The sequence below is a fragment of the Salminus brasiliensis genome, chromosome 10, assembly GCF_030463535.1.
Source record: "Salminus brasiliensis chromosome 10, fSalBra1.hap2, whole genome shotgun sequence".
In the NCBI taxonomy this organism is placed as follows: domain Eukaryota; kingdom Metazoa; phylum Chordata; class Actinopteri; order Characiformes; family Bryconidae; genus Salminus; species Salminus brasiliensis.
In genome coordinates, this window is record NC_132887.1 from 27,109,066 (window position 1) to 27,123,706 (window position 14,641).

Here is a 14,641-nt window from a genome sequence, read left to right on the forward strand (position 1 = left end):
CCAACATTAGTCATGGTTTGTAGGGGATCAAATACTTAGTTCCCTAAGGACCTGGGCTGCCTGATTCAGTCTGTGAACCAGTCTCTGTTTGTGTGTGGTCTTTAGACTGGACTGGCTCTCCTTAGCAGGAGCAGCGTCTCTGCAGACAGATCACCCTGAGCTCTGTTCTCCTCCTTCTCTCCTCTTTTTCACCTTCCTCTCACTGTCTGTCTCTCTCCTTCTCTTCTTGCTCTTCTCACTGTCTCTCTCTCTCCTTCTCTTCTTGTTCTTCTCACTGTCTGTCTCTCTCCTTCTCTTCTTGCTCTTCTCACTGTCTGTCTCTCTCCTTCTCTTCTTGCTCTTCTCACTGTCTGTCTCTCTCTTTCTCTTCTTGCTCTTCTCACTGTCTGTCTCCCTTTCTCTCTTCTCTTCTCATTGTTCTCACTGTCTGTCTCTCTCTCACTCGTCCTACTGTCGTTGGCCTGAGCCGCTATCATTGCCCTAAATCGAGCTTCGAAGTTGCCTGGATCTTTCACATCGAAGCTGTATCCTGGCTTTTGCTGGCCGGCTGTCTGCCAGGATGGGGGGGATGTAGTCAAAGCTCATGTTTAAAGGAGCAGCTGATCTCCAACAGCAGAAAGCTGTGAATGAGCCGAGTGAAGATGCACCTGCTATTTATACACTTCCAACCCTGTGATGTCATAATTGACTGTTCATGCCCTTTGTTCTGTCGTTAGTAACTGTTGCTATGGTGGACAAGCTTTAAAGAACACTGGTAAAACTGCCTGTTCCCCTCACAATATATTTATCTTACAGTATATTTATCTTACTACTGTTTCATGTGTTTATAGTCTACACTACATTTCCACTGTCCCCACAACACCAATGCACTGCAAAACATCAGTGTCAAAAGCTACGACGAATAAAAGCAAAATAAGAAAAGAAATGCTTGAATCAATATAGGCCAATATATATTAATATATTAATAATATAGAGACATTAAAATAGGTAGAAATGCTGCTACATAGCACTTGATTGAAAGACGTGTATGCATTATGCATGGTGCTGGTAAATCAACCTGTGTTTGAAACTTCAACAAAAAGTAACATTTCACTTTTAGCTTAGTAACACAAAATAACTCCATGTTCCTGAATGTGTTACAGTGTTTTATTTTTGATCTTGGGTTAGGCCACAGGTGATGGGAACATCTCAGGCAGATCCTTCATCATGACTATAGAGCATATCACTGTTCCAGACATAAGTAGATTAATTATTTAATATATTTTTGTGTTGAATTTTTTGTGTGTGTGTTTAAATCAGCATGATATTTTGCATAAAAAGTTGGATCAAACTCAGTGGGATTGCAGGTACTCTGTATTAATGAATTTATACCTTAATATTCACATATTTAAAAAGTGGGCCAGAGGACCTCCAATATATTCTGTAGTGTTCCAACACAGTTTTGGATCTGTTTCTATTTCCAGAACCCAACATAAAGCTCTGCAGCCCCTGATGACTAAGCCTAAGTGTATAAGCAGCTGTAAAAACCTAAAAGTATTTCCTGAAAAGTTTCTAAACTTTGTCCTGTGGTGTTGGTTCTCCGAGCGAATCTTCAGGTTAGAAATAAAATCAGGGTTAGATCTGTCAAGGATACGAAGTTCATCCATAACCTGGCACAAAAAAGAGAAACACAAACACAGACAAAGATTTAACACAACGTGTTCCAGTTCTAGTTAGGGGCATACATGACATCTATACTTCTGCTTACATGATCTACTTCTCTGAAACAGGGGTATGCTTGCAGTATGTTTGCTGGCCTGTCCTGGTCTCTCAAAGTGTCAGAGTTGATGAAGACCCTATGAGCATCAAACTCAAGGTCAAGCAGCTGAGCAACTGCCTCCTTGTTAGGTTTCAGTCTTTCATACAACTCTTGCAGGGGACGGTTTTGTCTTGCTTGACTTTGCTGACTATCAGTGCCAGAAAGGACTTTTAGATCTTCAGCAGCTTCTCCTCTCTGGTCAACAATCTCTGATTCTTGAAAGCAAAGGAGTCAGTCTTTTGTTCAAATATCTTCACATATCTTACTTTTAGCTCGCTCACAAAAGTAGCAGAGCTTATACGGACATTTGATACTAGTGAGCTAGTGTTAGGTTAAGTAACTAGTTAGCTAGCTAGCTCGCGTCACAGTTAACAGTAGCTACACATTCACTAAAACACATTAGCTAACCTAGCTAGCTAATCTAGCTAGCTGAGCGACGCTAGCACTTAAGCTACATGCATTTTGTTCGCTGCAAATGTAAAAATAATGCTACCTAACTCTAAAAGTAACTACTGTAATGGAAGTTATTGATGATTCATAATCAATACCTAAATTGTTGATGCATATTCTGTGATATGTAAAGTGACCTCGGTCACCTCTTGCAATGTGTTATTTATCTATGTTGTACCAGGGTCTGTACACACTATTATTTTCTGTCTCCCCTTTGTCAGGGTGCGATTGCACTCTGCCACAGATAACTAGAAGCGGGCCAGAGACAAGTACGTGACTGGAGAGCAGAAAGTTCTCCGATACCTTAGAATGACCTCGATAAACAGGGATCAGACGGGGTCAGTGGGGTCAAATTCTTGGAAAGGTTCTCATGCAAGTAACTGCTGAATGTATAGCTTGTTTATACCATATAAGGCATTCTTGGCGAACGCTGCTGAGCGGGTTAGGGTGAAGCCCAGCGATGATAAAGGCTCCTGCAGAACCTGCCGAGCTCAGAGCAGACAGGCAGAAACTAAGGTTTTGCTTTGTGCTTCTCTCAATAAACCTTTTGTTACTCACTTTGATACAGACTCCGTGTTTCTTCTGTCACGAGTTTACCACCACAATCTGGCATCACGAACAGGATGAGCAACGAGTGCAGCGGAGGGGAGAGAAGTGAACACTCACCGAGGACGCTCTCTGGCAGAAGCTGGACCCAAAAGCAGGGAAAAAATCCCACAGAGCAAGGGAGAAGTACCGCGGGGGTGAGCGTGACTGATCATCCCTCCGCTCGCAATCCAAGCCTCATCTACGAACATTGGTGGTGAGTGACAGAATAATTACTTCCGAAAATTTTATTCCCCTCCACCTTCCCTTGAGCACTCCTTCCTGGATGAAGTTTAGTTACATGACGGCGTAACAAGTGAAGACCTGCTCATAGCGAGGCCTCTATTGATCTAAATTGAGCAATAGGTCCGGACCGTGGGAAGGAGTGCTAATAGGTTTAGGTACAGGGTACCAAATATAGAATAAGTAGGCAAAGGGAGGTGAGACGTGGTTGTTGGGGCTAAATTAAGTGAGAGAACAAGATGGGATCCCAGTTAGCTAAGCATTTAAATTTTAACCCAAAGGTTCACACTGTGGCTCTCTTTAGTCAGATGATCCAGGATTATAGCACTGATAGTGTAATGTATGTCCCATTGTGGATCAAATATTTCGGATTCCCGACTACTGGGAGCCTCAGTGTGAAATATCTGTTTAAGGATAGAGTGGGACAAGCACCTGTGGAGTGCCCACAAGCAGTAATTAAACATTGTGTGAAACATAAAGCAAGTATGTTTTGAGCAATTGGGGTTTGGATAGAAGAAGCAGAGCGCAGGCAGACAGAGAGAGAAAAGAGGGAGGGGGGTAAAACTAAACCAGTGTCTCAGTTGCTGCCAATCCTGACCTCGACGCCGCCCCGCCAAGAAGACCAGCGGAAAACCAGAACCAGCCTGAAACCACCTGAACCAGCGCCTCCCCCTCCTCCTCCATACGTCGCACCACCCTTAACACCGGGTCCCTACGCCGGCGCTCAGCGAGAGCATAGAGAGCTGATTGCTGGACAAGGGACGCCTGGCCCACTCACATCACCAATAGCCTCCCATACCAGAAGCCTTGATCCAGAAAGAGAACCTAACTTCAGCACACCCTTTAAGGGTCCGTCTGACCAAGGGGTAGTTTGCCCTGCAGTTCAAGCCCTAAGTGGCTCTTTCCCTATGGTAGAGGTGGCTGGACCAGAGGGTCCCCTCTTAGTACATCGATACTGGACTGAAAAGGACATGATGGAAGCTGCCACTGGCCTGTCTGATCCCAGACAAGTAGGAGGATGCAAGTTTGGAGAAGAATCTGAGGACTTTGTTATGTCATGCCGTCCGACCTCGAATGAGATGCAACGCATTCTGTTCCGAAAATTGGCCTCCAGCTACTGCAGGGTTGATCGAGGCTTGCCGGATGGAGATGTACGCCTGGCTAATCCCACCTACAACCCCAAAGTTAACATTCATCCGGACCCCAATGCCCCTTATCAGAACACAGGAAAAATAGATGGAGAGAAGATGGAGAGACTGTTCAGGATTATCTGGTCTGCCTGACAAGACTTCACACAGACTTTAGCAGACTGGAAGCACCTGTGACGAGAGCAAATAATCCAGAAGATGTGACCCCATGGAAAGCGCACTTGCACAACAGCTTCCTGATGGGACTGAGATCTGGGCTCTCCAATGCCATCAAGTATTGGGTGGGGTATACCAGACATGCCCCTCGCCATCATAGAGGACCATTCCAAGCATCATGAGAACCTTCTTAATGCTCAGTCAAAGAAGAAAGAGAAAAAGCAGACAGACGTTGGATCAAGCCATGTTGACGATGGTACAGCAAGTTGCAGCCCTCCCCACTAATGCTCCACGTGGGGGAGGCCGAGGAAGAGGACAAGGGAGAGGCAGAGGCAGAGGAAGAGGATTTGCAGGCAGTGGGCCAGCTTTCCAGCCAAACCAACCAAATGTGGGTCAGGGTGAATCATGGGTAAATCGATGCTACAATTGTGGCAAGCATGGACATTTTGTCAGGGATTGTTTCGAGCAGTCCAGGAGGAGGGAAAACCAGCAGTAGTGTATCAGGAACAGTGATGGGCGACAGAGGGGCAGGATGGTGGAATGGGACCCACTGACACATCAAAAAGGGAAGTACCTTCTTCCTCTCCATATCTTTCATTAGCGCAACAGCTTACAACATGCTCATCAAGTATGCCAAATTTGACTTTGACTGTAGAAGGAAGGAGTTTGGAATTTTTGATAGATAGCGGGGCGGGCCGCTCAGTGATTAGGACTAATGAGCTTCATTGTGACACACAAAAGGGAAAATCCCAAGCATTAATAGGGGTAGGGGGAGAAGTGGTCAGAGAAAAGGTGTCTGTGCCCCCCCAATGTTCCCCAGATGGGAAAGCTTTTTAGCATTGTTTCGTAATGTCTTCTGTTTGTCCTGTGAATTTATTGGCCAGAGATTTGATGTGTAAACTAGGGTGTACTCTAATCAGCTCCCCAGAGGGTTTAGCTGTAGATTTTTCAGAAAAAACATGCATGGTACAGGTCGCGTCTGGGATCCCGGGATATGCTTACATGTGGCGCAGTGTTGATGAGCAGGGGGAGATTATCAGACACTTTCTATCAGAGGCAGAGGGTGGTGTCTAATCCTTGGAAAAAGAGTGATTTACATTGAACATATTAGCCAAGGCCCTGATCATGATTATGAAAAACATTTTTTCACATCAGGAACAGAGCCTTTGTCAACCACAGCACTGATATGGAATGATGAGATAGCAGCTGCCCTAGTCTCACTAACAAAACAGCAGGATGCGTTGTTCACAGTAGAAAATTCCTACCCCCACATCTCAGATTTAAACACACCCTCCCGTGGCGAGATATCGGGCCATGGGCCTTGAGGGTGGCCAGGGCTAATGATTGAGCCAATACCGAGTGCCCCAATGTGCAGTATAGCACTTCCACAAAGACGTGAAAGTGTCCCTTTTAGTACAGGCTGAGAGCAGAGCTGCCACACTCACAGAAGATGAGGAACTGGAGCTTGCTTCGCTTCCCCCCTCAGCTGTGGGCTTCTAGTGAGCATGATGTGGGATTGATTAAAGACTGTGAACCATTCCATTACACCAAAATCCACATATATGCCCAGACAAGCTCAGTACCCCTTGAAACTTGAAGCAGTTGACTGTATTAGACCCGTGTTTCAAGTTTTGCTTGAGGCAGGGGTCATAATTCCATGTCCAGCTTCACCAGTTAGGACACCAATTTGTCCAGTCAAGAAACTACGATGAGTGAAGGATTGTTCAGGACCTGCAGGCAGTAAATGCTGCGGTTCAGGCTCGAGCACCTGAAGTACCAAACCCCCACACTATTTTGTCTCAAATTCCTACAGACCACACCCATTACACAGTGATACATTTAGCGAATGCATTCTTCAGTGTACCAATCCATCCAGATAGCAGGTTCTGGTTCGCCTTCTCCTTTGAGGGAAAAGCCTTCGCAGACCATGTGGCCAAATGCACAGCACAACTTCCTGTAACAGACCAAGAGAAACCCACCCTGCAAGAAATTCAATCTACTGCCACTGCAGCAGAAAAAGCTCAGTGGACCAAATCAGGGTGTGTCAAACAAAACAAACAAAAACAAAATGTGGACACACATTACAACAAATAGACCATGTCTCCCAAAGGCCTACATGAAAGGGTTAATTGCTATTGCTCATGGGAGGAGTCACATGAGCAAAGGGGGGATAATGGATATGATAACAAGACACTGGTATGCACCCGGACTCTCTGCACCCAAAATGTTGGTTCTAATTGTCTCACGTGCGCACAAAACACACACAGACACACACAACCTTTGTCACAACAGCCTGTGGGTCACCCCCCCAGCGACAGAGCTATTTCAGCACTGGCAGATCGACTTTGTGGAATTAACACCGGCAGAAGGGAAATGGTTTCTCCTGGTCTGTGTATGTATGTTCAGTAAATGGGTTGAAGCTTTCCCCACAGTTACTCAGGATGGCGAAGCAGTGGCAAAAACGTTCCTCAGAGAAATAATCCCCAGGTGGGGTCTGCCACAACGTGTCTCCAGTGACCATGGCACACCATTTGTACACACAGGCCTAACCAGTCTGATCAAGTACTTGGGGATAGACATGAGAAAACATTGCAGCCATCACCCCGCTAGCGCTGGGGTAGTCGAAAGGGTTAATGGAACCATTAAAAATGACACAACAAACAGGCCTTAATTGGGTTAAGTGCCTCCCCCTGGTTCTCTGGCAAAGCAGAACCAGGCCACAAAAAAGAACTGGTCTCCCAATACGGGATTAGGTCCAGCCTCACTCGATAACCAGTTACTTGACCACTCTCTCACAGCGTTTTGCGTCTCTTTGTACGAGGTGCTTCTGTCTGTGTCTAAACAGGTGAAAGCAGTGCTGCCACAACCAGCTGACCAGGTATAACTAAGTGAGCATCTATGTTTACCACAGTATTATCATTTATATTTGTATCTATATTAGGACCATGTAGAAGGACCTCTGTTTTATCAGAATTAAGTAAAAGAAAATTGAGTCATCCAGTTTTTAATTTCTTTAATACAGTCTGTTATTCGGCTGAGACACAGGTCCTCGTTAGGTTTAGCTGATATGTAAATTTGGGTATCATCAGCATAACAGTGAAAGTTAATACAGTGTTTACGGATTCTTTTACACAGCGGTAAAATATAGTATTGAACTCATTTAAAGCTATAAATTCATCAGGTTTAACCCATGTCTCCAAGAGACATAGTGCATTAAGCCGATTGTCAGTAATAATGTCATTTACAATAACTGATTTAGGTGCTAGCAATCTTATATTTAACAGTTCTAATTTAATGCGATAGTTGCTGTTGCTCTGATGGACGGACAAGTTTGTATTAATTCTAATGAGGTTGTTAAAACAGTTTTCTGGCTTTTTCGATTATAAGTTACACAGGGGACAGACACAGTCTCAATATTGAATTGTTTATTTAGCATTGTTATGAGGAAAAGACATGGAAATAGTACATGCTGAAATACAAGCAGAAAAATGGCAGGCTGAATTATTAAAATGGTATAGATCACTTACCTGGCCGGTGTGACTGGGTAGAGCCAGGTATACTGAGCATCTCAGTATACTACAATTCCCTGTGTCCGTTAACCCCTGGACCTACAACCTTTATCTAAGGTGAAATCATTGTTTTCTAGTTCTGGCTGTGGAAGTGGGTAGAATGCTTACAAAGCGGTAAATGACTAAACAGATATTGAACGCCGGCTTCACAGTACTATGAACTTAAAACAATGAACTTTTTAAAACTAGTAATAGTACAAAGTTCATTGTACATTCAATGTTAAAATAATGAAATCCTTGGCACATTAAAGTGTATGATGTTCCTGGGACCATATAATATACTAATAATGTGATTACACAGCTTATCTGCTAATGCTATTATTAAACACACTGTACTACTGTACTTTGTACAAAGCTCATTGTTCAATCACTTCTTCAAATAAATCATGTGTCAAAATTGGTGTATGATGTCCCTTTTTTAAGACTGAATGATGTTCCTGGGACTATATAATGTGCTAATACTGTGGTCAGTCTTTTCGAGGGAGCGAACGTTGGCTGCAACAGGCTAGGTAGCAGTGGACATGCAGCCCTAGCCTTTAGCCTAGCATGTAGTCCACCTCTCTTGACCCGTTTCCACCTTGGGCACTCTGTCCATCCGCTGTGTCATCTTCCTGAGGCCAGTGCTGCTGTACCTTGCTGGCTGGTTTCGGCGGTGTCCTAGTGCAAAAGAAAATGGAAATCAGAAAGTTCATGATGAACTTTACCAAACTCCAGGAGCGCCTCTCAACTGTAACTAAGTGTTCCGGAGGAGAACTGTACGTGTAAAATAAATATTAAAGTTAAAATCAATAATAAATAGCGTCAGTTGCCAGAGCAACACACAAAGACATCTGCCATGGTGGGAATCATCTTGGAGTTGAAGATGCAGTGCTTTGTGGGAACAGTGGTTTCTATGCAGGTGCTGATGTAGCTGGTTACTCCAGAGGCATAGTCTTCTAAGTCAACAGTACAGCAGCAGTTCTGAACACATCCCAGTTTGCACTGTCAAAGTAGTCCTGAAGCACCAGATCAGTTTCTTCATTCCACACCAGCTCACGTGATAATGATTTGGGGAGGACAGTCCTCAGGTTGCTGTGGTTAAAACTGCCGGCGACAATGAACACCACGTCCGGATGTGCGGTATCTTGTTTGCTGATTGCGTCATGCAGCAGCCCCAGCACCGTCGCTGAGTTCGCACGTGACTGAACGTAAACAGCCAGGATAAACACAGCGCTTCTTTGTGTCTGAATACTACCTGTTGTTTACAAAGACGCAGACGCTGCCGCCCCCTGTTCTTCCCGGGTGCTGCCATGTGGTCCCCGGGGTGGACGGAGTGCGTTTATGCCCTCCCACAGGCCACAGATTGGAGCTAAGACCTCCCACATCCTTGATTTGCAAAACTTCATGGCTTGTCCTTCTTGGCAATGTTGAGAGTATGTTTGTTTGTGTATGAGTGAATGTAAGTGTCAAAGAGAAACAAAGAAGAAGAGACAGAAAGATGTATATCTATGTATATATTTAGAGACATGTCTGTGAAGATTTTGCCGCTGTGATTTGGCATAGCCTGATGAGTATGGTCCTGCAGCAAGAAAAGAGTATACAGTCTTCCATTTTTTCTCCAAAGCTGTCAGGAAAAATAAAAGGAAAAATATATCAATTTAAGCACACATCAAAAATAGAGAAATCTATAAGCTGTGAAAAGACAAGAAAAATGACATTCATTGGCCTGATGGTGGTGCTGCAGCAAAGTATTAAATGTTTTTATTCAATAATGTCTGACCTGTATTATTGACCTAATTATTCAAAAATGTAAGCCTGGAACTTTTGAACGCTTGAGCCTATTTAAACAAAATCTGTTCAGCACGTGATTTTAAGGTAGCATGTCGAGTTTAGTTTCAGACTTTGTAAAATAAAATATAACAAATTATCACAGATATACATTTATTGAATTGCTATTTGTTTTATTACTAAAATAAGAAATGATTTTGACTTTGGAAAGAAATGAAAGGACTTTGGCACAGAATTTGCCTTACAATGATGAAGTATTAATAGGAGTCCAGATTTTGTTATTTTCAAAAGATACTAGGCTATTCTAATATGTCTTTATATGAGATATGACTATTAACAAAATAATCGAAAATTTGATGATTAATTATGCGTATAGATTTGTTATTCGTGTATTTAGCAGTGTTGGCTCAGTACTTTAATTCTGTGTGAAGTCCAGTGAGACCAAAGGGAAGCAAGCATTGCTAATATCGTGACCAATATCCAATCCTAATATCTGATGGGTGCATCACTAGTCTCATCGGGCCTGTTGTGCTGGTTCTTTAGGTCTCATTGGGCCTGTTGTGCTGGTTCTTTAGGTTTCATTGGACCTGTTGTGGTTGTGGCAAATCCTACAACTTAGGCCTACTTAAAGCCATATCTGACACCCATATGACTCCAGTGTTGAGACAAATTGCATGTTTTTTTTCATGGTAATTCCTACTCCATCCACTATGTGGCAGTATATTGGAAATAGGCCAGGTTACAAGCCAAAAGAAGGGAATCATTCAGTAGCAAAGAGGTTTAGCTGAGGCCCACTTCAGGCCTCACTGTAATGAAAACTGAATGAAGGAACTTTGGTTCAAATACTCATTGTAAGTTTGCAGTCCTTTAATTCTTTGTATATTCTGTCAAGGTTTGTGTATATTTTATGCATGAGGTTGGGTGCTGTTGTGCTTTTGCAGAAAGCTTCTCTTTTTTCTTGTTTGTTTGTTTGTTTCTCTATTTGCACTCCTTACAACTAACTTGCTCTTCATATGGACATTGGGAAAAGCCTGTTGTGCTTCTTCTTAGGGTCTCATTGGGCCTATTTTCATGTTCCTAAGTTCTCATTTGTCATGTGCTTATGGTCTCATCGGGCCTGTTGTGCTGGTTCTTTAGGTCTCATTGGGCCTGTTGTGGTTGTGGCATAAAACAAATCCTACAACTTAGGCCTACTTGAAGCCATAGCTGACACCCATATGACTCCAGTGTTGAGACAAATGAAATGAGTACAGGCCCAATACTCATTGTAAGTTTGCAATCCTTTAATTCTTTATATATTCTATCAATGTTTGTGTATGTTTAATGCATGAGGTTGGGTGCTGTTGTGCTTTTGCAGAAAGCTTCTCTTTTTTTCTTGTTTGTTTGTTTGTTTGTTTGTTTCTCTATTTGCACTCCTTACAGCTAACTTGCTCTTCATATGGACATTGGGATAAGCTTTTCACACGAAGGTATCACTCCTAAATTAATTCTCAGCAACTCAAACCAAGGACTTCCATGGTTCAATCTTTGCTTTCACAAGGAAACACCCAGGATTATAAACTCTTTAAAGAGAAAGGATGTCCGAAGTACAAACAGCTTTGCGAGAGCTTTCCAACTCCTATGTTTTGGATAGTTTTTATGGAGTCCACGTATATACCATTAATAAGAGGGTGAATGCAGATATAATTTTACCCCCCTTTAGGCACTAGTGAGCAGTCCACAATGCTTGTCTTTCCATCACTCTGATATAGGTTAGTCTTAGTCTCATCTGTCCACAAGACCTTTCTCCAGAATTCTGCAGGCTCTCTTAAGTACTTTTTTGCAAATTGTAATCGGGCTATTCTAAGGGTAGTAGTATATTTCAGATGTGTGTCTTGACTGAGCTCCCCAGACTCAAGTAAAAAATGTGCTTGGACGTACAAAGGAACGTTTTTGGGCTCATTAGTAAGACAGCCCGATTCACTCCGGTGAAGTTTATATTGCTAGCATTTTCTGAGGAGACCCTGAAAGCTGTTTATCATGAAATTCATGTGTCATACTGTCATGTGTGTCTCTTGTATGATCTTTGTTCTTTGAAATGCAGCTTCTCCTAGTCTTAGAAATATGTGGAAATAGTACCACCAGTGAAAGTGGTGAGATTGGGTATGGGGGGGTGAGATTAGGCGCAGCCATGTTAACTGAGTTTAGTAAGTTTCTGTGGGTTGCTTTCCTGTCCAACCACAATGCTCTGTCTTTCGATAGGCTGATGGGTCTTCTTTACCTATCTGCTGTTTACTAGCTCTCATGTTGCTTGTTAATCCTAGTCATTTCTTTATATTATTTAATATTAGCTTTGGCTTGTTTCTTAACCAGTGTCAATCCCTGTGCTATCTACTATGTGTGTTACTTTACATTACTTTACAAACACTGTGTTTATTCTAAAGAAACATGATGGCCGTGGAGAGACACTGTTAGGAAGAAGACAGACGCCAGAATCAAGGGAGCAAGCCGCTCAGCTGACCGGTCCTCTACCACCTAAAAAGGCTTCACCTGTGCTGCCTGGAATCTGTCTTGCTTTATGGTAATATTGAGAAGGTGCTACTCTAGGGATTATTGTCCCTACCCAGTCACACAGGTAAGTCAGGTAGGTATTTATTTACTCTATTCAAATCATTTGTTCTGCCATTTCTCTACTCGTATTAAAGTAATATTAGTATCGCTTGCTCATATTTCAAACCCTGCAGTATCAAGACTATGTCTGTGTTTGTAATCATATATGTCAGAAAAATGAGTTATAACAATCTGAGGAACAAAAAGAAACATATGTATCAATTCTTATGAGAACCAGTGACTTGGACATTAAATTTAAATTTGGGTTGTACAATCTTTGGCAACTAAAGCAGTCATTGTCCATTAAGCTATTACTGATAACCACCTTAGTTCACTATGTAATGTGATGAGTACATAACCCTGAATAACATCTAAAACCTGGGAGAGTGGATTCACAGTTACCCACACAGGTCTGATTTTGGTGGTGGTGTAGATGCAATTTATGGTACATTTATGATGAAAAGCTAGATTTTGTCTATTCCATCTACAACACTGTGTAGCTGTCTTTCTGTCCCTCTTCAACTTTGTCTGTCCATGTGCAACGCTGAGGCTGGCTGGCTGTCCATCTGACTATGAAACAACAATTCTGGCTAGCTCTCTATCCAAGAGAAACTGTGTTGTGTTTTTTGTTTGTTTGTTTGTTTTTTGCATTATTGCATATTCAGTTTTTTTTATATATATTGACTGTCTTTTTCCTCATACAGGTTTTCAGGATCCCATGATCCCATCCCTCTATAAAGGTATATTTGGCCAACAAGAGTCTAGCCATCTGCAAATGTGTGTGGTTGCCTCCATCTGGAACTGTGGCTGGCTGGATTTCTGTCCATCTGCAAGTGTGATTCAGGTGTGATCATTCAGTTTCTATACATGTATTGACTGTATGGTCTATCCATCTGCGTCTCACTTCGCAACTATATATATATATATATATATATATATATATATATATATATATATATATATAAATACAGCTATATTCTGTCCATCTTACAGGAAAGTGATCATTCAGTTTCTATACATGAATTTACTCTTTTTTTTCTTTTTTGTCATACAGTTTCCCATGACCGACTCCCTCTCTGAAGGTGGAAACGACTAACAAGGGTTTATCCATCTGCATCTCAATTCACAACTATATATATAGCTAAATAAAGCTATATTTTGTACATCTTCAACTGTGTGAGGCAGACTGTTCGTAAACAGCTATGATAAAGGTAAGTGATCATTCAGTTTCTATACATGTATTGACTTTTTATTTTTTGTCATACAGTTTCGCAGGATTCCATGTCTGACTCCCTTTCTGAAGGTGGAAATGACTAACAAGGGTCATTCCATTTGCTTCACACATTACAACTATGACTGGCTGGCTGGCTTTCCATCCATCTTCAACTGTGCAAGGCTTACTGTTCGTAAACAGCTGTGATACAGGTAAGTGATCATTCAGTTTCTATACAGGTATTGACTTTTTATTTTTTGTCATACAGTTTCGCAGGATTCCATGACTGACTCCCTCTCTGAAGGTGGAAACGACTAACAAAGGTCATTCCATCCGCATCTCCATTCTCAGCTATGACTGGCTGGCTGGCTTTCTGTTCATCTTCATCTGTGCAAGGCTGACTGTTCATAAACAGCTGTGATACAGGTAAGTGATCATTCTGTTTCTATACATGTATTGACTTTCTTTTTTGTCGACTATTAAGCTATATTTTGTCCATCTTCAACTGTGTGAGGCTGGCTGTTCGTAAACAGCTGTGATACAGGTAAGTGATCATTCTGTTTCTATACATGTATTGACTTTCTTTTTTGTCGACTATTAAGCTATATTTTGTCCATCTTCAACTGTGTGAGGCTGGCTGTTCGTAAACAGCTGTGATACAGGTAAGTGATCATTCAGTTTCAATACATGTATTGACTTTATTTTTTGTCATACAGTTTCGCAGGATTCCATGTCTGACTCCCTTTCTGAAGGTGGAAACGACTGACAAGGGACATTCCATCTGCTTCACTCTTTACAACTATGACTGGCTGGCTGGCTTTCCATCCATCTTCAACTGTGCAAGGCTTACTGTTCGTAAACAGCTGTGATACAGGTAAGTGATCATTCAGTTTCTATACATGTATTGACTTTTTTTTCTTTTTTGTCATACAGTTTCCCAGGATCCAATGACCGACTCTCTCTCTGAAGGTGGAAACGACTAACAAAGGTCATTCCATCTGCATCTCCATTCTCAGCTATGGCTGGCTGGCTGGCTTTCTGTTCATTTTCAACTGTGCAAGGCTGACTGTTCGTAAACAGCTGTGATACAGGTAAGTGATCATTCAGTTTCTATACATGTATT